A 27906-nucleotide genomic window follows, 5' to 3' on the forward strand; every position below is an offset into this window, starting at 1 on the left:
CCAGAATCCTGTGACTTAAGTCAAAGAGACTGAATAGTTGTGCCTGTGTTTAGACCCTGGAATTTCAATGGGTGCAGATGATGTTTATCAGAACCATCTTGAGAATTCTTTCAAACCACACATACCTGTCCTCCCCTCCTCCCCAAAGAGAAGGGACTGAGTGGCAGTTGCTGATACAAGAAAATCCTGAGACCAGACATAGATGCCCTGCAATTTGGGGAAACAGAAGGGAAGTTTTCTTTTCCCATGAAGACTCATAGTCCAGCTTTACTGTCTCTAGGCACTAGGAAAAAAAGAAATTTCAAAGGTCAAAAATAAAAGTACTCGTTTTGCACAGTGCCACTGGAGTGACACTGCAATGACGGGAAAATGTGAACTATGTGAGGGAGGGCGAGTTTCACATGCAGGCAGACAGGCTCTTCTCAATGCAGGGACTCCAGAGCCCCAGGCATCTGGAACCCACCAGGCGCCTTCACCCACCCGGGGAAGCCTGGTGCCTTTGCATGTCTTAAAAGCCAGTCTATATTTTGGCTCCTGGAATGAAAAATCACACCAAAAGAAATGCCTGATTTTTATTAACTAGCCTCAAAAAGAGTCTTTCACTAATTCTGGGGAAAGTATTTTGCTTGAGTGCTATCCCACTTTGGCAAATGTGATCTGGAGGGGTTGGCTTTAAGGGGTTTTGCCCTGGGCAAATGTTTGAGCACAAACATCCTGCTGACTCCAGGGACAATTTAAAGGCGAGGGAAGAGATTTCCTTGAATCGATATGGTAGAGCCAAAGTAAATGGCTACTCCTGTTCTCTTGAGAAAACATTATTATGATTTTTTTTTTTTTTTTTCACAGAAGAGATCCCTGATGCAATTGACCAGGGAGAGCACTAGGAGGCCTGGTTCGGGATTCAAAGAGGCTGGGCCTAGTCCAGAAGCCTCTGAAGCCGGTTGCTCAGCCGCCATGTGCCTGGAGCAAGGGAAAGGGCGGAAGTGGCTTTGGATCTGCGCCACCCTCGCAGCATGTGAACAGGCCTGGGTTTTGACAGATTAAAGATGGCTCCTGCAGACAGGGCAGGAGTGGGTGGTATCAGAGCTTTTACCCAAAGGTCTCCGTCAACTGCAGCAAAGTGAAAACGCACATGGACAATCCTGGATCAGCAGCAAAGATTTTGGAAGGAAATGTTAGTGAAAAGCCAGAGCAGGAGGCCAGAGCAATAAATCAGGCCGGGAGAAGTCTGAGTTGAAGGATGCTGCTGCCTGGCCTATCACTCCCCGGCCAGCGGAAGCACACGTGGGTCGCAGCCGGCGTTGACTCTAGCACCCTGCCAGCTTATTCTGGCTCCAAGAAAATGAGAACATCTTGGCTAAAGATGTTGGGGACAGTGAGTGATTTTCAGTAAAAAAAAAAAAAAAATTTACTCGAAGGAAAACCAAAGGCCTGGGGCCTCTCGCTTTAGACAAAGGTGCTAACTAAAGCATGGTGGCCAGGAACTAAGGCTCACAGGAGAAGAAAAGCTGATGGAAAAGAGAAAACCAGGGGAAAGAACCAGTCTCCATCTTTCAGGGATGTTTTCTTGGGTACCACACTGATGATGATTTTTAGAAAATTAATAGTAAAATGCCAACAAAAACTCCCTAGTCGCTATTATAAGGTGGTTAAAAGCTCAGGATTGATTGATCAATTGATTATTTGAGACAGAGTCTTGCTCTGTCACCCAGGCTGTAGTGTAGTGGCGCAATCTCAGCTCACTACAACCTCTACCTCCCAGGTTCAAGCAATGCTCCTGCCTTAGCCTCCCGAATAACTGGGCTACTGGCACGCAGCACTATGCCCAGCTAATTTTTGTATTTTCAGTAGAGACGGGGTTTTACCATGTTGGCCAGGCTGGTCTCAAACCCCTGACCTCAGGTGATCTGCCTGCCTTGGCCTCCCAAAGTGCTGGGATTACAGGCCTGAGCCACCGCACCTGGCCCAAAAGTCCAGGATTTAGATTCAGACCTCTGAGCCTCAATTTCTTCATCCATATAATAGGTGCAATAATTCCTGCTTCATGATGCAAGGATTGTCCAAAGCACAGGGCCCTGGTGTGGCAGCTGAGATCATTTGTAACCACTTCAGAAAAGTGTTCCCAGAAATCATGGCAGTTAATGGGAAAGAGGCCTCATTCTTCCAGATTTCTTTGTGAGTGGCCAAGGAGAAAGCAGAGAAAAATTAGCTAATTGTGTTGGTAAAAAATTGATCCACATTAAAGAGAGAGAGAGAGAGAGAGAATCCACTTTGTTCTTAGCCTCTGCCTCTTCTAATTTAACTCACCTTGATGCCAGAGTGACCTTTATAACCCCAGATCTCTCTGATCAGGTCTTTCCTTTGTCCAGAATTTGCACTGGTTCTTCACACTCTAAGGGAAAGGTCTTATACACTGCAGCCCTAGCCTCCCATTCAAGTCTCAAGCACCATCTCCTGTGGTTCTCATGCAGGGAGGAGCTGGCCGTCTCCCTCCACTATGTCCACATCCAGGGACTTTTGGAAATGATTGGAAGCCTGTGCTTGTCGCTGCAGGCGGGCTTGATGGGAAAGGGACGTAAACTGTATGAGGTGTAATTGCGATGTGGCAGTCTATCACCATCCCGTACCAAATGCCAATAGCAGCCCTGCTGAAGAACCCTGGGCCCCTGTGAAATAGAGTTCATGCCTCTGGTCTTTGTTCCTGCTGTGTCTCCCGCCTGGAGTGTTCTTGCCTTCACTCCACTCCACCAAACTTGTTCTTCCTCAAAGGCCTAGTTCCATACTGATCTCCACTAGGAAGCCTTCTGAGGGGAGATCAGTCCATCTACACCCCCAGTAGCAGAGCTACTGGTTTGTTCCTAAGTACTCCTCTGAACCAGCCACTGTGGGGCCCCCATTCACACTGGATTAGTTGACACATCTACCTCCCCCTTCCCAAGGGTTGAGAAGTGGTCCTCCTCATCTTTGCACCCTCAGAGCCTAGCACAGTGCTCAGTACTTACTGAAAAGAGGAAGGAATGATAACCTCCAGCTGTTCTTCTTGTCCATGAGCACATGTCAACATAGTCTACAGGACAAGACTCTATCTTCTCCAGGAAACAGCACAGGAGTCTTGCAAGATTAACTGAAATCGCATTGCTAGCATGCTCACACTTCTTCGTTGAGAGCTAGGTTGCTGAGACATCTGCTCTTCTCTTTATTTTTTTCTGTGAATTGAGTTATTTTTTCTGGGTCATTAAAAGTTGTTTAATTTGGTTAATACTGGGTCATTAAAAGTTGTTTAATTTGGTTAATACCTTATTTATTTAATAATAGAGTCTACCCTGGAAGTCAAGTTCAGGAACTGGGAGGCAGGGTTGCTATTTCTTTGATAGAGATCTCCTTGGCTCCAGTGATCTTAGTGCAGGCACACTCTAGGAAACAGACTCAAGTTGAACATTTGGATTCCTTGGGGAGGTGCTATCATGGTGGAGACAGACATATAAATAGCTATATATGAAGCAGAAGGTTGTTAGTGCTAAACAGGGAGAAGCACAGTGCCAGAAGAGAAGTGCTAAATAACATGTGGTGAGTGAATAGAAACCAGCAATCAGTTTGAGAATAGAGGAGGCAGCAGAGACACAAGTCACTCAAATAATGATCATCTTTGTGTTAGCTTAGAAGCTGGTCCAAATTGTGATTATGACATTTGATTACTGACATTAATTACTTACTAGATTCATGTCCTTCCATCCATTCTGCACAATGCTATGGGGTTAAAATTCTGAAAATGTATTTCCTGTCTTCTCCCCAACACTTAACTTTCAATAACCTCCCATAATCTATAACCCAAACTCTTTAGCCTGGCATCTGAAGGTCTCTCCCAGTTCCCCACTGTGAACCAAGTCCTCCTCCCTGCCTTCTGCCACACCCCTGCAACCTTCCACTTTAGGCAAAGTGATCAACTGACTGTCCCCAAACATGAAGAGAGGCCCTGTCACCTTTGTGAATATGATCATGCTGTTTCTATTACCTAAAACATCTTCTTTCCCTCAACTCCTCCAAATCCTGCCTTTTCAAGCTTCAATTTCCCCAGTACACTCACTTGCTCAATTTCCCAAAGCCAAAGCTTCCCAAATGGTGCCATTTATTTTTTCAGCCAGTTTCAAAGCTATAAATTGGCAACCCTTGCATTCAATCAGTTCTGATTTAGAGGACAGATCCCATGATCCAAACATAGTTACCTGGCGCCACGGCCCTCAGCACCACCATGAGCAGGCTAATGTTCCTGAGAATGAAACAGAAGTTGAAAAAGCACACAGAAAATTGAGCCTGATTTTTCCTTTTGCTTTTCTTGTCATTGACAGGTCTCAAACTATCCTGGACTTAGTCAATTTAAAAAGAGCTTTGACCAGGCGCATTGGCTCACACCTGTAATCCCAACACTTTGGGAGGCCGAGGCAGGCAGATCACCTGAGGTCAGGAGTTTGAGACCAGCCTGACCAACAAGGAGAAACCCCGTCTCTACTAAAAATACAAAATTAGACCGGGCGCGGTAGCTCACGCCTGTAATCCCAGCACTTTGAGAGGCCGAGACGGGCAGATCACAAGGTCAGGAGATGGAGAACATCCTGGCTAACACGGTGAAACCCCGTCTCTACTAAAAATACAAAAAATTAGTCGGGCGTGGTGGCGGGCGCCTGTAGTCCCAGCTACTCGGGAGGCTGAGGCAGGAGAATGGCGTGAACCCGGTAGGCAGAGCTTGCAGTGAGCCGAGATTGCGCAACTGCACTCCAGCCTGGGCGACAGAGCAAGACTCCGTCTCAAAAAAAAAAAAAAAAAATTAGTCAAGCATGGTGGCACATGCCTATAATCCCAGCTACTGGGGAGACTGAGGCAGGAGAATTGCTTGAACCCGGGAGGTAGAGGTTGCAGTGAGCTGAGATTGCGCCATTGCATTCCGGCCTGGACAACAAGAGCAAAACTCTGTCTCAATAAAAAATAAAATAAAACATTGGCCAGGCGTGGTGACTCATGCCTGTAATCCCAGCACTTTAGGAGGCCAAGGCGGGCGGATCACCTGAAGTCAGGAGTTTGAAACCAGCCTGACCAACATGGATAAACCCCGTCTCTACTAAAAATACAAAATTAGCTGGGCATAGTGGCGCATGCCTGTAATCCCAGCTACTCGGGAGGCTGAGGCAGGAGAATCGTTTGAACCCAGGAGGCAGAGGTTGCAGTGAGCCAAGATCGTGCCATTGCACTCCAGTCTGGGCAACAAGAGTGAAACTCCGCCTCAAAAAAAAAAAAAAGAAAGAAAGAAAGAAAGAAAAATAAACTAAAAAAAGCTTTATTCCTTTTTACAAAGTCCTGTTGGATAGGAACCCAGGTTCGAAACCTTGTCCTGTGGTGGTTACAGGAGGGATACTGAGACCACGTGGCCAAGGATATCACCTAGGACAGCCTGGGGCTTCTCAAATCCATCCTAGAGCATGGAAGCACAGACCCAGGCAGTCTTCCTGGTGGCCTGAAAGCTACCCACAGAGGTAGCCATTCCTGTCCCCACCATCCAAAGACTCAAGTGAATCCTTCTACCCTTAAGGTAAAGTAAGGCCTAACATCAGAGGAATTGGCTTCTAGCCCATCCCCACTACCTTCTAGACACGCGTACCCAGTTAAGTCATTTAACCTCTGGGCCTCAGTTTCCTCAATCATAAACTACAGATCTAGCCCATACTTCAAAAGACTGTTTAAGGATTAGAGCTAACACATGTATACATAAGAATATTGATAGAAAGAAATTGATAGGTAACTGCTAGTTAGGGTTCCCTCTAGACAGCTGTTGGGAGTCCTAAAAACTAATGCAGAGTGACATCCATATAGACAGGAAGTCACCGGGACACAGCACAAATCCATGGTGAGTGGAATACTGGACAGTTTTGCATTGAAATGCTGTCTTCTCTGCCGGTCTCTACTATCCTCAATACACGTGCGTGCATGCACACACGTACACACACACACACACTCTACAGTCAGCCTTTCCTAAGCTGAATGGGACCTTCTCAGCCCAACGCCCTCAGAAGTCTTGTTTCTGTCATTTTCTCGTACATCTGCCTTGTATTCTAGAGTCACTGCCATGGACTTTTGTCCCTCGAGAATCCATATCCCCTTCTCACTGTCCTACAGATACGACCAAAGGGTGCAGACCGGACCGCAGCTCCCATTTCCATTCCCAGATTTCCTCTCATGATGTGTCCCCACAGAAATCTCTCTTACTTCCCACCCGACCCCCTCCTGACAGACCCTCAGCCATCATTCCCCTGAAGTGGGTTCTCCATAAACGCTTTATGAGTGAACAAAAACTCCTGTCATTATTCACTATCTTACAAGCTCTTTAAAAGAATGCCACCAACTCCCCTCCTGTCCTGGCCTCATCAGGAGACACGCAGCGCCACTATACAGGGCAGGTCAACCAGAAACAGAGCCGTAAAATCTGGGCAGCCCAGTTCAGCCAGCCACAAAAGCAGTGAACCTTGTTTTTCCTTCCAGCCTCACAACCCCACCAGGAAGACAGACCACCTTTAACTAGGTCAACCAAATTTCACAGTCTTCACCCCATACTTTCTCCCTTTATCATCATGGTTCTCAGTTCTTGGTTGGAGGCATTAAATTTATTGTGATGATTTATGTCTGGAAAAAAGGAAAAATCTCATCAATTCTTGACTGAACTGAAGAAGACCTTCTTGTATGGAAAAACATACCATTCAGGACAGTAGGATAGCCTCGGACCATTTCTGCTGGGGGATTTTTCTAAAAAGAGTCCTAAGCTGGCTAGAGCTAAAATTTGGGCAACTTTGAGATAAAAGTCAGGACAGGGAGGAAACTGCTTTTGAAAAGCCAGTCTCATTTAACTCATGAAGAACCATCCGTCACAGGACTTGACCTTCTCACCCCATCCCTTCCTCTCTGCTTCCACAAATGACCAAGTGTAGCTTTCCTCTTGTGACCCTGCAGACCAATCCCTTTGTAAACAAAGAGGGATAAACAGCTGCCATATAAAAACACCTTGCTTGGATTGACTCCACTTGCCCCAAATGGTCTGCCTCAAAGTTGTCCCTTTGCTTTTACACACTGCAACCTAAAATCCAATGAGAAACACATTTCTTCGTAAGAAACGAAGCATAATATGTTGATGCAATATGAAATCTCATTCCACGGTATTGAGGGTTTCACTGGGTTTAAGCTGAAATACACCCTAACCCAAGGAGGCTTGTTATCTTGTTTGCTTTAGCCCCAACCCTAAAGCTGCAAACATAAGGCTTACGAAATAAGGGGATCTTGAACTGAATTTGAGTGTGCGTGTATTTATTAATAGACAAGTGAGAACACAGCATTATTCTCATTCCTGTGAAAATTTCACTCCACCTACACTTGTGTAACCAGGTCAAATCAAGCCTGAGTTATATGAGAACGTGGATTCTAACTTTAACAAATACATAAAGTCATGACCCTTTTGTTTTGATATGCTGCCTGGTCCAGACAGGCAGAAAAGCCACCACTAAAACCAAGAGGTATACAAGACTTCACAATTTATTAAGAAGATTAGTTGGCTTTAGTTTGTCCACTAATGATTAGTCACTGAATGTGCATTCCCTTGGAAGCCTCAGAGGTCAGGTAACTCAAGGAACAGTTTGGTTTAATTTTGTTTCCCTCTTTCTTTTTGATACGTCACTGTGCTCTGGAAATTAAGGGCTGTTTTACCTAAAACCATTCCTAACTATATTATATACAATGTGACAAGCCCACCTTAAATATTGTATGTTTATTCACTTTCCACTGTATTTGTAGAACTGCCTGCTGTGAAATTACAAAGTTCATGGTTCAGCTGAACTTTTGAACTCAAGTGAGGATTTGACACAGCAAAACAATCTAAATGAACCCAACACGAAGTTTTCATAGTCGAAACTGCTTTTCAGCCTATTGTCTGGGGTAATTGGGTAGGAAAGTTCTTTATTGATGTTGTAAAAACTACCAGTTTAATAACAGGCAGAGGGAGTGGAGAGGAGATGAGTGGATGTACCTTGGAGCGTCTAAAATCACGCTTCTTTGCGAGTTCACTGAACTCTACCTGACCCCGTGAGGAAGGTCTCCCCAGGACAACCCAACAACTCTAAGGTTTGTGACCAAATGGCTGCAGCCTGCCAGCTCTCAATACCTCAGTGCAGAATGACCTTTCAAATGCCACACAAAATAATAAGAATATTCATTTAAAACATAGTAGCTGCCACAATGCATTGAATGACTACCAAGGACCAGTACCAGGTACACACTTCTTCATTAAATCTTCACAAGAACTACGCCAGGCCAGGATTGCCATCTCCATTTTATAGATGAGAAAACTGAGACCAGAGACGTTAAGCAGTTTGTCCAAGATCATACAGCTGATATCTGTGCCTCAGTTTCCTCATCTGCAAAACAGATGTTGAACTAAGTGATCTCAGAGTTGAGGTTTTAAGTCCTGGCTTACATGCATGCGGCAGTCAGAGAGGGAAATTCCATGTGGAAGATAGAAGAGCTTTCATTCACTGTAATCCCAACATGACCTATGAAGTAAGTTGAGGTAGGATAACCTCAACCTCAACTTTATTGAAGAAATTGAGTTTACATGGGTTAGTTGACTTGCCCAAGGTCACACAGCTGGCAGGAGCAAAGTTAGGATAAAATTCCAGACCCTAAAGCTTATGCTTCTTCCATCTGTTGACTGCAAAGTCAGTGTGATGTCCTTTGGGTCTCTACCTCCACATTAAAAATTTCTATTGAGTTTGAGACTGAAGGTTGGCAGGCTAAGGGTGGGAAGGAGGGTTTGTTTGTACTAAATATCAGAGTTATTGCTTCAGAGTTTTTATTCTAAAACACAAAAGCTTCACCTCTTGGATTTGGGAGTAACTGTGTCCAAAAGCTCTCCTACAGTGTGGTGCTAACCCCTGCTATCCCTGGTCGCATTGCCTTTGGTGTGACTGCTCTTGAGGAAGCCAATGAAGAAAACCTGCTGCACATTAATAATTGAGAAAAAATGCATAAAATGCTTAGTCTAGTTATTTAGTAAATGCTTAACAAAGTTACCTATTACTACATTGTGGTTATTCCTACTTGAAAAATAAGAACACAAGGTCCTCCCACTCCATATCCTGGCCATTATCAATGTCCAACAGGACTTCTCCCTTACATTTTATGTATGCCTAATATATAGCAATGTGTAGATTTGGGGTTTTAAAAAATTTCATTATTTTGTCTTTTAATTGGACACTTTATCTATTTACATGTAGCTTAATTACTAGTTTATGTGGGTTTAAGGCTGCCATGTTATAGTTTGCATTCTGAATTTCCCTACTTGATTTACATTACTTTTGTCTTCTTTTGGATAAATAAAATACTGTTTTATTATTCCACCCATGCCACCATTAGTTTGGAGATATGTACACTATATTAATTTTTAGGGGCTACCCTAGTGCATTAGTCTGTTCAGGCTGCTATAACAAAATATCATAAACTGGGTAGCTATTTCTTATAGTTTGGAGGCTGGAAAGTCCAAGACCAGAGTGCTAGTGGATCTGAAGACTGGTGAAGGCCTGCATTTTGGTTCATGGATGGTACCTCCTCACATGTCTTCTTGTGATGGAAGGGGTAAGGGGTCTCTCTCAGGTCACCTTCATAAGGGCACTACTCCCATTCATGATGGCTCCATCTTCATGATCTGTTCACCTCCCACCAAAGGCCTCACCTTCTAACACCATCGCATTGGTGATTAGGTGTCAACATGAATTTTGGGAGGACACAAACATTCAGACCACAACACCTAAAGATTATAACACTCATCCTTGATTTATCAGGTTCTAGTGTTATTTGATACTTTTACCCATTTCTTATTACTTTCTCCTCCATAATGTTATACCGTGATTTTGTATTTTAACTCTACATCTTGAGCCTTCCTAGATATTATAACTGTTTTATATGAGTAATACACATTTAGATTTACCACATATTTGCCTTTTTTCTTACTTCTTGAATCTCTGACCCTCCGTGTGGATTATTTTTTTTTCTGTCTGAAGAACACTCTTTTGTATTTCCTTTCGTGTAATCTGCTGATGATACATTTTCTTGACTTTGGTTATCATTCTTAAATGATATATTCCTGGCTTTAGAATAGCAGGTTGGCAGTTATTTTCTTTCACTACATTAAATATATATCCCATTGTTTTCTGTCTGCCATTGTTTCTGTTGTGAAGGCATCCATTATATTTTTTGAGAAGTTTAGTGTTAGTCTAAATGTTGCTTTCTCTCTAGCTGTTTTTTGTTTTCTGTTTTTGTTTTTCATTTTGTTGTGTCTTGTTTTTTTGAGACAGGGTCTCACTCTGTCACTCAGGCTGGAGTGCAGTGGCACAATCGTGGTTGACTATAGCCTCAACCTCCTGGGCTCAGGTAATTCTCCCACCTCAGCCGCCCAAGTAGCTGGGACTACAGGGGCCTGCCACCATGCCTGGCTAATTTTTGTATGTTTTGTAGAGATGGGGTTTTACCATGTTGCCTGGGCTGGTCTTGAACTCCTGGCCCAAGCTATCCTCCTGCCTCGGGCTTTCAAAGTGTTAGGATTACAGGCGTAAGCCACTGAGCCCAGCCTCTCTGGCTGTTTTTAAGATTTTGTTTTGTGCTGTGGTTTGAATGTGTTCCCCAACGTTTATGTGTTGGAAATTTAATCCCCCGTAAAATAGTATTGAGAGGTGGGACCTCTAAGAGATGATTAGGCCATGAAGACAATGAATGGATTAATGTCATTATCATGAGAGTGGTTTGTTGTAAAAGCGAGTTTGACACTCTCTTGCTCTCTTGCACTCTCTCGTCCTGCTTTCCACCATAGGATGACACAGCACAAAAGCCTTTGCCAGGTGCGGGCTCTTCAGTCTTGGACTTTCCAGCCTCCAGAACTGTAAGAAATAAATCTCTTTTCTTCATAAATTACCCAGTCTGGGTATTCTGTTACAGCAGCACAAAACTGACTAAGACATCTTGTCTTTTTTTTTTTTTTTTTTTTTTTTTGAGACGGAGTTTTGCTCTTGTTGCCCAGGCTGGAGTGCAATGGTGCCATCTCAGCTCACTGCAACCTCTGCCTTCCAGATTCAAGCAATTCTCCTGTCTCAGCCTCCTGAGTAGCTGGGATTACAGGAGCATGCCACCACGCCCAGCTAATTTTTGTATTTTTAGTAGAGACGGGGTTTCATCATATTGGTCAGGCTGGCCTCGGACTCCTGACCTCAGGTGATCCACCCACCTTGGCCTCCCAAAGTGCTGGGATTACAGGCGTGAGCCACCGCGCCTGGCCTTGTCTTTGGTTTTTAGTAGTTTTACTGTGACGTATCCAGGTGTGTTTCTTTATATTTACCTGTTTGGGGTTAAATCTGTGACTTGATGATTTTATCAGTTTAGGAAAATTCTCAGCCTTCAACTCCAAATAATTATTTCTGCCTTGTCTCCCCCACTCTACTTCTGGGATTCCAAATCCTCTCATCCTCTGTGTCTCTTACTCTCTCTTCTGTATTTTCTATCCTTTCTGAATTTTTTGTGTTTCATTCCAGATCTTTTCACTGACATATCTTTTACTTCATTAATTCTCTCTTCAACAGTATCTATTCTTTATAAAACCTATCAATAGTATTAACAATTTGGGTTACTGTATTTTTCAGTTCTAAGTTTTCTGCTTGGTTCTTTTTCAGATCTACCAAGTCTTTTATTATGGTTTTTAGGTCTCTGACAAAATTCTCAATCTTGTCCTTTTTTCTTTGAATATTAAGCATAGTTGTTTTAAAGTCTGTGTTTAATAATTTCAATATCTAGAGTCTATATGGGACTGTTCTATTATCTGTTGTTTCTTCTGATTTATTTTGTGTTGTCGCCATGTGTGTCTGGTTATTTTTTATTGTGTGCCACATGTTGTGTTTGTAAAACTATTTGTAAAATTATTTTGAAGGCTAGGGTATTATCTTCTTCTAGAGAGGGTTTATATTTTCATATTCCAGTGCTTAGGGGCACTAGCAATCTAGGCTTACCCTAATCCAATTTCTTGGACTGATACCATTCAAAGCTGGACAGAGAAAGCCTAAAGTTCACCTTTACACCTAAGGTGTAGCCTCTCAAGATCTTACCTCAAAGAGACAGTAGTGGGAGGGGTTAGCCAATCACTTTTTCAGGCCTTACACTCTACCTTTTGTTACCTTAGCCCCATGAGACTGTTAAAAGAAGAGGTCATTCTCTCAACCACCTCTTCCAGATTCCACAAACACCCTAAGTGCCAGAATTACCTTTCTGGATTTCCTTGTTTTCTTGGATCTTATACCAGTAGTTCTTCACTATCTCTATGTCTTTCTAATGACTACACAGAGATTTTTTAAAAATATAGTTTGTTTAGCTTTACTACTTATCCTCACCAGTAGCATTGGTCCAAATTACCTATTCTATAATTATTAACAGTGAAAATTTTTTTAAAAGTATTTTTAATGTTCTTTACATTGAGATTGTTCTTTTTCTAGTTTTTTTTACATTACAATCCTTTTTCTTTTAGAAAGTGATGATCAGAGCAAAATGAAAGTTTTGTGTTTTTTTAATCATATTGACCAAAAATAATGTCAATCTAATAGCAGTTCCCAAAATTCCTTTGAAATGTTAATGAGTCATAAAACTTATAAATTCAGGAACACCTACATTATTATAATAAACCTATAGGGTGGGCACTATTATTATTCTTACTTTACAGATGAGGAGACTGCTTCACAGAAGTTCTATAATATAATTCTGGCCAGGGCCGGGTGCCATGGCTCATGCCTGTAATCCCAGCACTTTGGGAGGCCAAGGCGGTGAATTACCCGAGGTTGGGAGTTCAAGACCAGCCTGACCAACATGAAGAAACCTCATCTCTACTAAACACACAAAATTAGCTGGGCGTGATAGTGCATGCTGTAATCCCAGTTACTTGAGAGGCTGAGGTAGGAGAATCACTTGAACCCGGGAGGTACAGTGAGCCGAGATTGTGCCATTGCACTCCAGCCTGGGCAACAAGAGTGAAACTCCATCGGTGGCTTACGCCTGTAATCCCAGCACTTTGGGAGGCCAAGGCTGGCGGATCACCTGAGGTCAGGAGTTTGAGACCAGCCTGGCCAACACAGCAAAACCCTGTCTCTATTAAAAATACAAAAATTAGCCAGGCATGGTGGCACATGCCTGTAATCCCAGCTGCTCGGGAGGCTGGGGCATGAGAATCACTTGAACCTGGGAGGCAGAGGTCGCAGTGAGCTGAGATTGCACCACTGCACTCCATTCTGGGTGACGGAGTTTTGAGATGGAGTCTCAAAAAAAAAAATTTCATAACATAATTTCCTTAGGATTATGCAAGTAAGGGTTAAGTCAGATTTTAAATCCAGGCTTATCTTCCTTTAGCAATTGGGGGTTAATTTTTTAAGTTTTAAATTTTCGTTAAATATACACGATATGGTTTGGTTCTGTGTCTCCACTCAAATCTCATCTCAAATTGTAATCCCCATGTGTCAGAGGAGGGGCATGGCGGGGAGGTGACTAAATCATGGGGGCAGACTTGCTGTCTGCTATCTTGCTGTTCTTGTAATAATGACTGAGATCTCATGACATCTGATGGTTTAAAAGTATATGACCCTTCCCCCTTCACTCTCTCTTTCTCTCCTGTCACCAAGAGAGGACATGTCTTGCTTCCCCTTTGCCTTCTACCATGATTGTAAGTTTCCTGAGGCCTCCCCAGCCATGTGGAACTGTGAGTCGATTAAACCTCTTTTCTTCATAAATTACCCAGTTTTAGGTAGTTATTTAGAGCAATGTGAAAATGGATTAATACAATACATAAAATTTACCATTTTTTACCATTTAAAAATATATAGTTCTGTGGTATTAAGTATATTCACACTGTTGTGCAATTATCATCACTATCCCTCTCTAGAAGTTTTCCCTCTTCCCCAACTGAAACTCTGTACCAATGAAACACTAATTCTTTATTCTCACCTCCCTCTAGCCCGTGGTAGCCACCATTCATCTTTCTGTCTCTATGAATTTGACTACTCTAATTTCCTCATGTAGTGAAATCATATAATATTTATCCCTTTGTGACTGGCTTCTTTAACCTAGCATAATGTCTTCAAGGTTCATCCATGTCATAGCATGTGTCACAATTTCCTTTCCTTTTTTTTTTTTTTTTTTTTGAGACGGAGTCTTGCTCTGTCACCTAGGCTGGAATGCAGTGGTGCCATCTCAGCTCACTGCAGCCTCCGCCTCCCAGGTTCAAGGGATTCTTGTGCCTGAGCCTCCTGAGTAGCTGGGATTACAGGCACCTGCCACCGCACGTGGCTAATTTTTGTATTTTTAGTAGAGACAGGGTTTCACCATATTGGCCAGGCTGGTCTCAAACTCCTGACCTCAGGAGATCTGCACGCCTCAATTTCCCAAAGTGCTGGGATTACAGGCATGAGCCACTGCACCTGGCCTTTCCTTCCTTTTTAAGGCTGAATATTTTATTGTTGTATATTTCATCTCTTGTTTATCCATGCATCGGTTGATGGACGCTTGGGTTGCTTCCACCTTAACTTTTTTATTTGCAACTTATTTTATTTGCAAATTTGAGTATGTTCATCTATTCATTTATTCATTCATTCAACAAATATGTATTCTTTCCTATTATAAGCTCAGGGGTTTATAGCTATGACAAGATAAACAAGGTTCTTACTCTCACACAGATTTTATACTGGTGGGAGAAGCAGATGATAGACAAGCAAGTGTATAAATTATCAAAAATCATGCAGTATGATATGTGATATGCATAGAATTAAAATAGAATGACGTTATAGTTAACAAGTTGGAGGCTACTTTCGAGAGGGTGCTCAGGGAAAACATATCTGAAAAGATAACATGTGAGCAAAAATTTGAATGTAAGAAAGGAGCCAACACCAGGCAAGGTGACTCACGCCTGGAGTCTCAGCTACTCAGAAGACTGAAGTGGGAGGGCTGCTTGAGGCCAGGAGTTTGAGACCAGCCTGGGCAACACAGTGAGACCCTGTCTCTAAAAAAATCAAAATAAAAAGATAAGCTGGGCATGGTGGCACATGCCTTGTAGTTCCAGCCACTCAGGAGGCTGAGGCACGCTTGGGTCCTGGTAGGTGAGAGGGAGAATGGGGATCAGGTAGGAGCGGTAAGCAATGCTTTTTAAGATAGGATAGGGAGTTTTGATTTTTTTCCTAGTAGTAGTAGTAGTAGTTTTTCTTAGTACTATAATATGTAGATGCCCCACCCAGATCTTCTCAGCATTCATATCTAAACAACAAAGTTTGCTTACTGCAAACACCAGTGCCTGTCTACCTGACGACTGCATGCAAAGCAAGCCAGAAGTTCCAGGGATCAATGCACCTGGAAGCTGCTCTCTGGTAAGGCATTGGTGGATAAATACCACCAGCACTGCTGGATAAATACAGGGAGTTGGTGGATAAATACCCTACCCTATACCTTTGTTGGGATAACTCTGAGGCATGGCCTTACTTTCTTTCAGAGTTCCTTGGCAGGACTGAGCTCCAGTTGTCACTTGTAACTTAACACACCTTATTTGGCTTCCAGGTTTCACTTCTCCACTCCCTTGCAGGTGTTTCCTGGGATCACCTCCCAAATAAACTATTTGCCTTAAAAACCCTTATATTGGAACCTGCTTCTGAGGGAATTCAAAGCAAAAAGATAGGAGTCATTAAAGGAAATATAATTGTATTTTTAAAGAATCACTTAGGAAGTTCTGTCTGTTTCTAATTCTGTCTCTAGTTCTGTCTCTTCCTATTAAAATTATAGACACGACAAAATAAAATAATAGTTCAAAGTTGCTAGAGAGCGATAAAAAAAAAACCAGCAGAAACTGGAGGGGATAGACACTTAAAGAATGGAACTGAAATGGATGAAATCTACTTTTACATAAAGTTCCACCTGAGGGCATTCCTCAGTCTGAGTGGTGCAGAACAGAAGTGGCTCAAGCAGAAAATATCAGTTTTATCAGGCTGAGGAGTCAGAGTTTGGAATTCAGGGCTGTCATAGCAGCTGAAAATTGAAGGGAGAAATTCCCAAAACAGTGAGTCACAGAAGGGGAGCATCACATTTTCCATAGAAATTATCCTTCAATCCTTTACTAACCCCTGAGCTGTGCATGCATGCATGGGGAAGATGACAAGAAGTCCAATGGAAAGCAACAACTGAGAGACTGAAAAAGACTGAGCAGCTATCCAGTGCTGGGGATCTGGAGTTTGAAGTTCAAGTCCCAGCAAATCAGATAGTTGGTAAATACTCTAAGTCTTTCACTGAAACCCAGAAAGGCCATATTTAGGAGGAACTTCAATCCTTAGGAGTAAGGATCACAGCACAGTGTAAAGGCTATGTTCTAGATCTAAGGGCAAAGTCCAAATAAACCAACTCTAATGAACCTTATACCATGCCTTCACAGGATCAAGGTGATTTGTCTGCTGGAACTACCTTAAATCAATACTCCTTAAAGAAAGAAAATAGAACCCAGCAGCCATATGCAGAAGATTAAAACTGGACCACTTCCTTATACCATATACAAAAATTAACTTGAGGTAGATTAAAGACTTAAATGTAAAACCCAAAACAATAAAAACCCTGGAAGATAACCTAGGCAATACTGTTTAAGTCATAGCCATGGGCAAAGATTTCATGACACAGACACCAAAAGCAATTGCAACAAAAGCAAATTTGGCAAATAGGTTCTCATGAAACTGAAGAGCTTCTGCACAGCAAAAGAAACTATCATCAGAATGAACAGACAACCTACAGAATGAGAGAAACATTTTTTAAAATTATGCATCTCACAAAGGTCTAATATCCAACATCTATAAGAAACTTAAACAAATTTACAAGAAAAAAAGACATTAAAAAGTGGGCAAAGGACGTGAACAGACAGTTTTCAAAAGAAGACATACATGTGGCCAACAAGCATATGAAAAAACTCTCATCCCTGATCATTAGAGAAATGCAAATCAAAACCATCATGAGACAACCATCTCACACAAGTCAGAATGGTGATTATTAAAAGGTCGAAAACTAACAGATGCTGGTGATGTTGTGGAGAAAAACAAATGCTTATACACTGTTGAAGGGAGTGTTCTACCATTATGGAATTAGTTCAACCATGTGGAAGACAGTGTGGTGATTCCTCAAAGACCTAAAGACAGAAATATCATTCAACTCAGCAATCCCATTACTGGGTATATACCCAAAGAAATATAAATTGTTCTACCAAAAAAAAAAAAAATTCCTATTCACAATAACAAAGATATGAAATCAACCTAAATGCCCATCAATGATAGACTAAAGAAAATACGGTACATATACACCATGGAATACTATGCAGCCATAAAAAGGAATGAGATCATGTCCTTTGCAGGGACATGGAAGGAGGCTGGAGGCCATTAGCCTCAACAAACTAACACAGGAACAGAAAACCAAATACCACATGTTCTCACTTATAGGTGGGAGCTAAGTGATGAGAACACATGGACACATAGAGGGGAATAACATGCACTAGGGCCTCTCAGAGGGTGAAGGGTGGGAGGAAGAAGAGGATCAGGAAAAATAACTAATGGGTACTAGGCTGAGTGATAAAATAATCTGTACAACAAACCGCCATGACACAAGTTTCCTTATGTAACAAACCGGCACATGTACCCATGAACTTAAAAGTTAAAAAAAAGAAAACAGAACCCAAAATATCTATGGTGTACCACAGTCAAGCAAAAGTTACTAAATGTACGAAAAGGCAGAAAATGTAATTAAGACATGAAAAGAAATAAAAGCAGTCAATAGAAACATTCAAAGGTGACCAAATGTTTTAATTAGTAGACAAAATCCTTAAAGTAACTCTGATAAATATGTTACAGAATTTTATAGGAAAAGGGGAATATAATAGATGAGAAATGGGAAATTTCAGGAAAGATATAGAAACTCTAAAAAAGAATCAAATGAAACTCGCAACTATGAAAAATAAAGTATTTGACATAAAAAAATTTATTTAAGATTCACAGTAAATTTGGCAATACAGTAAAAAAATTTGTGAACTTGACAGGTTAATAGAAATTAAACAAGGCTGGATGTGGTGGCTCAGGCCTATAATTCCAGCACTTTGGGAGGCCAAGGTGGGCAGATTGCTTGAGCCCAGGAGTCTGATACCAGCCTGGGCAACATGGTAAAACCCTGTCTCTACCAAAAAAAAACAAAATACAAAAATTAGCTGGGCCTGGTGGTATGTGCCTGTAGTCCCAGCTACTTGGGAGGCTGAGGTGTGAGGATGACTTGAGCCCAGGATGTGAAGGTTGCAGTGAGCTGGGATTATACTACTGTACTCCAGCCTGGGTGACAGAGACAGACAGTGTCTCAAAAAAAAAAAAAAAAAAAAAATTAGCCAGGTGTGGTAGTGGGCACCTGTAGTCCCAGCTTCTCGGGAGGCTGAGGCAGGAGAATCACTTGAAACCGGGAGGCAGAGGTTGCAGTGAGCCAAGATCACGTCACTACACTTCAGCCTGGGTAACAAGAGCAAAAACTCCGTCTCAAAAAATAAAAAGAAAAAGAAAGAAAGAAAAAGAGGGGAAAAAAGTAAACAAATTGAATAACAGAGAGAAAAAAGGTTGAAAAAAAAAAAGAGTCATGGTGACTCATCAGAAAGTATTAATTAGCCTAACATATGGATAATTGGAATCCCAAAAAGTAAGAGAAAAAAAGGAGTGGGTAGAAAAACATATAAATTTGAAGTAATATTGGCCCAAATTTTTTTCTTCTCTGATTGAAAGCATCAACCCACACACCCAAGATATCAAGGGAGCTTCAGGCTGAATAAAATCAAGGAAAGCCACAATTTGTGATTAAGACAAAGATGCATATTATAGCCCCTAGAACAACCAGTAAAACAATAAAACCGGAAAAAAAAGCTAAACATTTAATATAATAGAATGAAACACTGCTTTTTTTTAAGTTAGCTCCCCAAAAGGCACAAAACTAGGAATAGAGAAACAAAGAACAGAGGTACAAATAGAAAACAAATAGCAGGATTAGAGACTTAAACCCAATCATATCAATAATTATATTAACTATAAGTAGACCAAACACTCCAACTAAAAGTTAGATATTATTAGATCCAACTATGTGCTGTTTACAAGAAATACACATTAAACACAAATTGAAAGAAAGAAAATAGTTATTGTACAAACACTAAGCATCTTAACATCAGATAGAGAATACTTCAATACCTTTGACATGGATTACCAGAGATAAACACCAGAGATAAAGAGAATTACTTGAAATAAAGAGGGACATTTTACAACATTAATGAAGAAAATATAACAATTTTAACTGCATATACATCTAGTAATGGGGTCTCAAAATATACAATGCAAAAATTGGCAAAATTAAAGAGAGAAATAGATAAATCCACAATTATGTTTGGAGACTGTAACACTTCCTTTCTCAGTAATTGTCAGAACAAAAAGGCATAATGTCAGTAAGGGTATAGATTGAAAGAACATTATTAAACAACTGGGCCCAATTGACATTTATAGAGCACTGAACAACTGCAGAATACAAATTACTTTCAAGTACACACAGAACATTCACCAAGACAGGCCAAATACTATGACCCAAACTTTAAATTGAATATTGGACATTTTCTGTTCTTAAAAAGTCGCCTACTACCCTTCCCTATTGCTTCTCCTAATTGCACTGCAATTGCCACCCCCTCTCTTCTCCAGCCTCTTTTCTTTCTTTTCCTTTATGATGATAATCAATTTCGTTGTCATATTTGTTTCCTTGAACTTTGCTAACTCATGCTTTCATTATCTCATCTTCTGCCTGAAGAGGCTTATTGAGTTATTTTCTTGAACAAAGACGGTTTCCTCCTTAAGGGGAATTTTTGTTCCCTGTGATTAAAAAAGAAAGTTGTCCCCAACTTTCAACTAAACTTAATTTTTTTTTGTGGAGGGGGCAGGGACAAGGTCTCACTCTGCCACCCAGGCTGGAGTGCTGTGGCACAACCATGACTCATTGCAGCCTCAAACTCCTGGGCTCATGTGATCCTGCCATCTCAGCCTCCCCAGTATCTGGGACTACAGGCGAACACCATCATGCCCAGCCAATTTTTGTATTTGTTGTAGAGACAGGGTCTACCTATGTTGTCCAGGCTAGCCTCAAACTCCTGGCCTCAAGCAATCCCCTGACCTCGGCCTCCCAAAGTACTGGGATTATAGGCGTGAGACACCACACCCATCCTAAACTTAATTTTATGGGCAGATTGTTTCCTCATGGCAAGAGTTCTGGTCAAAAGGTTCCTCTTTGGAGGACTCCATGGTGATTTGAGGCTCTGTTACTCTCTCTGCCCACCTTTGGGTGTCCACCATAGCTGAGCTGGGAGGAAACACTCCCAGACTCACCGGAGTACACTCAGCTCATAATTTGCTTTCTCCTATTCCTGCCTTGAAAGCTATTGCCTTATTTCAGTCATGAGTGAGTTTCCCAGTGGCGGTCATCCACACCATGACGATGTGCTTCCCCAGAAGAGGGAAGTGGCTGATTCCCAGGAACCAGCAGTAGCAGACAGGCTTGGCTCATAGAACAGACAGCGTGGCTCCTCCTAGGCGGAGTGGGAAGCAGAGAGGCCAAGCCACAAACAGGAGCGCCTCATCAGACACTGGGCACACACAAAAGCAAAGGCCAGGCCTCCCACGTTCACACCATGTGTGGGGGCCTCCTCACACAGGGCAGCCCACGTGGGGAACAGAGCCACCAGCAGGAGCCTCGTGTAAGATGTAGCCTGAGAACTCTGACCTACCCACTCGAGGAAGCTACAACTGCCAAAGGAATAGCCTTTCCTAAGGGAACAATGTGCTAATCATGCAAAGACAAGAGACTTCAATACGTCTTCCTCCCTTGGAAAAGTCAAATTTTTTAAATATAGGCTAAGAAGAATGGTAATTCCTATGTAATTTACAGGTATTTTGCTAAATGGTTTGTACGTATATTATTTCTAATTCTTACAATAATCTCACATGTGAGGTGTCATTATCCTCATATTATAGACAAGGAGATTGAGGACTTGAGAAATTAAGAAACTCATCCAAAGAACACAGTTAGGACATGGTAGAGAAAAGGATAAAGTAAAACGTTATTTGTTCTAAAACCTACATCACACTACTTTTTCAAGAATTCCCTTAGAAGCAACAAAGACTTTTGTTAAACAACCACATTCTGTAATCCTAAAAGAAACTCCGTCTGGCCACTTGCGGAACCTCCCAACTTCACAGATACTCTTGCCTAGCTCTCATCCCATCCTGTTCTCTGTTGTCTCTTGCCCAGTTGGCTTCTGGACATAACCTTGTCTTTCTGGCCCTCTACTTGTCCAGTTTAATACTTCCTGCTGGAAAACATGAGATGTATTTTTCTAGGCTCAAACTTCTGATACCCTTCTAAGGTCTTCCTTTTCACTTCTTGTTTTTAGTCAGAAGAACATGCCTAGATCCAATGTGATTTATGGGACTCTGAAAATTGACAGTTAAAATACCCAATGAAAAATTTAGCCCCTTCCATCTCTGGAACACACGAAGAAAATGATCTTATGAAGGCCACCCATTAGAAGCCCACTAGTGCAAAAGTTACCCTTATTTTTTTTAATTGACTTTATTCTGTAGAGCAGTTTTAGCTTCACAGCAAAATTGTGAGGAAAGTACAGAGATTTTTTTTTATATACCTGCTTCCCCCACTTGTATAGCATCCCTCATTATCAGCATCCCCCACTGGAGAGGTACATTTTTACAACAGATGAACCTATATCAAAACGTTATTAGCACTGGAAGTCCATCATTTACATTAAGTTTCTAGAGTTACCTTTTGAAAAAACAAGTCTTATGTCATACTCTTGCCTAAAAACCTCCACTGGGCCTCTGTAACTTAAGCCCACATTTCCCAGAATACAGATCATTATGATCAAACCATCTTCTTCAGCCCCACCTCTATGTTACCACCACATTGAATTTCCAGTCTTTTGTATCTTTAGGCATTTGCACTTGTTGTTTTCTCTAACAAGAAAACCCTTTCCCTGTGCCTGGAGAACTCAAGGCCCCATCAGTCTTTCCTGAGTGCTCCCATGGCTTTTTGCTCTTATCCCATATCAGTGGTTCATTGTCTTTCAATTCAACAAAGGCTTCATGAGCACCAAGTGCTGGGAGAAGAGCTAGGATTTGGGCCATGAAGATGAGTGAGCCAGAGTGCCTTTTCTTGAAGAGTTCTCCCGACAATGAAAGTGTATTAGTCCATTTTCATGCTGCTGATAAAGACATATCCGAGACTAGGTAATTTATAAAGAAAAAAAGGTTTAATGGACTCACAGTTCCCCATGGCTGGGGAGGCCTCACAATCATGGTGGAAGGCAAAAGCCACGTCTTACATAGTGGCAGATAAGAGACAATGGGAGCCAAGTGAAAGGGAAAACCCCTTATAAAACCATCAGATCTCATGAGACTTATTTACTACCAAGAGAACAGTATGGGGGAAACCACCCCATGATTCAATTCTCTCCCACCAGGTCCTTCTCACACATGTGGGAATTATGGGAACTACAATTCAAGATGAGATTTGAGTGGGAACACACCCAAACCATATCAGGAAGCAATAACACCAATGCCACTGTCAAAACACATTGTTTTAGTCTATTTGCATTGTTATAAAGGAATACCTGAAGCTGGGTAATTTATAAAGAAAAGAGATTTATTTGGCTCACGGTTCTGAAGACTGTACACGTAGCATAGTGCTGGCATCTGCTTCTGGTCAGGCCTCAGGAAGCTTACAGTCATGGCAGGCAATGGGAGCCAGCATGTCACATGGCAAGAGAGTGAGCAAGGTGGGGGGTGTGCCACATTTTTTTAAACAACAAGATCTCACTTAAACTCAGAGTGAGACCGCACTCATTACTGTAAGGAGGGCACCAAGACATTCATGAGGGATCCAACCCCATGATCCAAACACCTCCCACTAGGCCCCACCTCTAACATTGGGGATCACATGAGATTTGGAAGGGACACACATTCAAACCACGTCACTCATCTATCAGAAAAGTAAAATAAAATTTGCAAAGAAAAGAAAGGTTGACCCAGTCTGGGGAAGTCAGGGAAGCCATCATGGAGGTGGATGACCTAAGCAAACTCTGGCTGAGTGTGACTCTGTTGATAAATGGGGTAAGCAGGGAACTGGTGGGGAGAACATTGCACAAGAATATTACTACATAAAATCAACAATGTAAGCATGAGTATATTCCTTAGCATTTCTTAAAGAGAAATGAGGTTGGAGTTTGTGTTAGTTCATTTTGCACTATTATAAAAGAATATCTGAGACTGGGTAACTTATAAAGAAAAGAGGCTTTTTTTTTTTTTTTTTTTGAGATAGAGTCTCACCCTGTCGCCCAGGTTGGAGCACAGTGGCATGATCTTGGCTCACTGCAACCTCCTCCTCCTGGGTTCAAGTGATTCTCCTGCCTCAGCCTCCCAAGTAGCTGGGACTACAGGCAGGCGCCACCACACCAGGCTAATCTTTGTATTTTTAGTAGAGTTGGGGTTTCACTATGTTGGCCAGACTGGTCTTGAACTCCTGACCTCAGGTGATCTGCCTGCCTCGGCCTCCCAAAGTGCTGGGATTATAGGCATGAGCCACTGTGCCTGGCCAAGAAAAGAGGTTTAATTGGCTCACAGTTCAGCAAGCTATATGAGAAGCATGGTGCTGGCATCTATTTGGCTTCTGGTGAAGCCTCAGAGAGCTTTTACTCATGGCAGAAGTTGAAGCAGGAGCAGGCACATCACATGGCAAGAGACTGAGCAAGGGTGAGAAGGAGGTCTCAGACTCTTAAATAACCAGATTTCACATGAACTCATAGAACAAGAATTCACTCATTATTGTGAGGGTGGCACCAGCCCATTCATAAGGGATCTGCCCCCATGACCCAAACACCTCCCACCAGGCCCCACCTTCAACACTGGGGATTACATTTTAACATGATATTAAAGGAGACAAATATTCAAACCATATCAGAATTGTTTCATCTATAGAGTATTACAGAATTCTGTGCCAGATATGTACTGAGAATAAATAGAATAAAAAATTACTATGTAAAATATAAAATGGGCCTATAATATTTCCTCAGCAAAGGAAAGGTGATCACAACTTGCTCTCTTGTGACCACACATCACAACTAACATTTGGAGCAAAAGCATTACATGTGAATTCTACAAATCCGAATGTAGTATTGCAGCAGACACAAAGAACAGAATTCAGGAAGGCACCTGAGGTGGTTGTAGATGTGGCACTTTGTAAGCCACATGGATCAATTTGAAAAATAAATTAAGCTCTTAATAAGAGAAAGTACTGTTGCCAAAAAATGAAAGAGAATATGCAAATGGCAGGCAAGTTTTTTCAAATTATGCAGAAAGATGAAAGTGAGCAATATTAGAAGTTGCACCTTGCCTCCAACTGACTTTATTTTTTTGAGATGGAGTCTTGCTCTGTTGCCCAGACTGGAGTGCAGTGGAGAGATCTCAGCTCACTGCAACCTCCACCTACTGGGTTCCAGCGATTTTTCCACCTCAGCCTCCCGAGTAGCTGGGACTACAGGCGACAGGCGGGCACCACCAACCCTGGATAATTTTTGTATTTTTAGTAGAGACAGGGTTTCTAATTTTTATATTTTTAGCAGAGACAGGGTTTTGCCATGTTGGCCAGACTTGTCTCGAGCTCCTGACCTCAAGCAATCTGCCCACCTCCACCTCCCAAAGTGCTGGAATTACAGGCGTGAGCCACTGCACCCAGCCACCTCCAACTGACTTTTACTCCTACTTTGCTGCTCTTGTAGCTGCACAGGCATGCAGTTAGGGATTCATTACTGAGCACACAGAATAATACAGACTCAAAACCAGGCTCAGAGTGTGCCCTGACAGAGATGCTAAAGCCGTATACTTAAACAATAAGGATTTCTTTTTTCTTTTCTTTTTTTTTTAAGACGGGGTCTCGCTCTATCACCCAGACTGGAGTGCAGTGGCACAATCTTGGCTCACTGCTACCTCTGCTTCCTGGGTTCAAGTGATTCTCCTGTCTCGGCCTCCTGAGTAGTTGGGATTATAGGCATGTGCCACCATGCCCGGCTAATTTTTGCACTTTTAGTAGACACAGGGTTTCACCATATTGGCCAGGCTGGTCTCAAACTCCTGATCTCAGGTGATCCACCTGCCTTGGCTTCCCAAAGTGCTGGGATTACATGCGTGAGCCACTGTGCCTGGCCTAACCAATAAGGATTTCAATGTATGAGTGATTTGGTGACAATATTCTAGTTAGACATGGGGGTTTTTTCAAAGAGCACTATTTTTACTTCAGTTGTCTATCTAGAGTAGTTTTGTGAGGGTTAATAGAACTGCCAAGGAAGTAAAAGCTATGTCCACACCACTGCCACACAAGCCATCTCAGCTGGCACCACTGCTATCAGTCACCACCCAGCTTTTCAAAGGAATGGTCTGTACCGCTGCCTCTCCTTCCCACATCTCCCCTTCAAACCGGTTTCTACTCCCTCCACTGAGACCATTTTCTTAAAACTCACCAATAACCTTAGTGGACAAAGAAAATAGGGTTTTCAGCTTTTGTTCTTTTCAGCCTCTCCGTAGAATTTACATCCTGACCACTCCCTCTTTCCTAAAACTCTTCCAATACTTCTATAATAATAAATTATGTGGCTCTTCTTAAGCCTTCCTTTTTCTTATTCTCCATTCTCTACTCTGTACACCACATACACATAAGAGTTTTCAAAGTTAAGGCTTGACTTATCTATGCTTCTTCCAGTCATCTATGCTTAAGGCTTCAACTAATACATTTGTGCAGAGGACACTGAAAACTTGCAGCATCTTAAAGACCCCAAGCAGCTTTTTTCTGTTTCTTGTCATATTGCCTTGTCTAGGATTTATAGTCCAATGCTGGTATTAGAGATGATATTGACATCCTTGCTTATTCCTAACTATAGTAAGAAGATTTCTAATGCTTTCTCACTTAGACTTATTAATATAGGTTTCTAGTCAATACTCTTTATCAGGTTGAGGAAGTTATCTTCTATTCCCATTTTGCTAAAAATGTAATGTTTGTAATGTTTGCTTGTTTTGGGCTGTGTGTGTGTGTGCATGTGTGAGATAAAGTACACATAACATAAAATTTATCACTGGTAACATTTAGTAGATGTATAATCTTTTGCAATCATTACCATTATCTAGTTCCAGAAAATTTTCATCACCCCGAAAGGAAATCCTACACCCATGAAGCAATCCCCCTCATTTCCCCCTAATCCCAGCCTCTGGCAACCATTAATCTGTTTTATGTCTGTACATTTTATATTCTGGAAATGTAATCATACAATATGTGGTTTTGGTGTCTGGCTTCTTTCACGTAGCATAATGTTGTCAAGGTTCGCCCATACTATAGCATGTATTGGTGCTTCACTCCTTTTTATGACTGAATAATATTCTGTTATCTGGATATGCCACATTTTGTTTATCCATTTGTTAGTTGATGAACATTTAAATTGTGTCCATCTTTCGACTATTGTGAATAGTGCTGCTATGAAGATTTGTGTATAAGTTTTTGTTTGAACATCTGTTTTTAGTTCTTTCAGTTATATACCCAGGCATGGAATTGTTGGGTCTATGCTAATCCTATGTTTAACTTACGAAAGAAATGTCAAAGTGTTTTTCACAGCCTCTGCACCATTTTACGTTCTCACTACCAATGTTAAAGAGGTCCAACTTCTCCACATACTTGCCCATGCTTGTTTTCTTTCTTTCTTTCTTTCTTTTTTTATGATAACTATCTTAGTGGGTATGAAGTAATACCTTGTGGTTTTGGTTTGAATTTTCTTAATGACTACTGCTGTTGAGCATCATTCCATATACTTGTTGGCCACTTGTATATCTTTTTTGTAGAAATGCCTATTCAATTTAGTTGCCTATTTTGTTGCTGTCGTTCAGTTGCAAGAGTTATTTGTATATTATGGATACTAGTCCTTTGTCAAATATGTAATTTCCACATATTTTCTCCTATTTTGTGGGTATTATTTTCACTTTGGTGATAATGTTCCTTCAGGAACAAAAGTTTTTAATTTTAATGAAGTCTAATTCATCTATTTTTTTTCTTATCTTGTTTGTGGTTTTGGTGTCATATCTAAGAAACCATTGCCAAATCGAGGTCATAAAGATTTACCCATATGTTTTTCTGTAAGATATTTCAATCTCTCATTCTCATATTTAGGACTTCTATCTGTTTTATATTTGTATATGGTATAAAATAAGGGTCCAACTTACTTATTTATTTTTTATAGGGTCTTGCTATGTGGTCCAGGCTGATCCTGAACTCCTGGCCTCAAGCAATCCTACCGCCTCAACTTCTCAAAGTGCTTGGATTACAGGCATGAGCCACTGCACCTGGCCAAGCTTTATTCTTTTGTATGTGGACATCCAGTTGTTTCAGCGCTATTTATCAAAGAGTAGTCTCTTTCCCCATTGGATGGCCTTGATACCTTTGTAATAATAAATTGACCATAGATGTTGGGTTTGTTTCTGGACTTTCATTATTAACTGAATGTCTGTATAACTCCAAAATTCTTATGTTGAAGCCCTAACCCCTAATGCAATGGTATTTGGAGATGGGCCTTTAGGAGGTATCTTAGTCCATATTGTGCTACTATAATGGAATACTTGAGACTAGGTAATGTATAATAAACAGAAATTTATTGTCTCATGGTTGTGGAGGCTGGAA

The 27906-nt window shown here is 41.5% G+C and overlaps 1 pseudogene; it reads left to right on the forward strand.

Moving 5' to 3' along the window:
• The first annotated feature begins 1240 nt into the window (after nucleotides 1–1240).
• Nucleotides 1241–27906, forward strand: part of LOC105545538 — a 74857-nt pseudogene continuing 48191 nt past the window's right edge.

The sequence above is a fragment of the Mandrillus leucophaeus genome, unplaced genomic scaffold (assembly GCF_000951045.1).
Source record: "Mandrillus leucophaeus isolate KB7577 unplaced genomic scaffold, Mleu.le_1.0 Scaffold331, whole genome shotgun sequence".
Classification (NCBI taxonomy): domain Eukaryota; kingdom Metazoa; phylum Chordata; class Mammalia; order Primates; family Cercopithecidae; genus Mandrillus; species Mandrillus leucophaeus.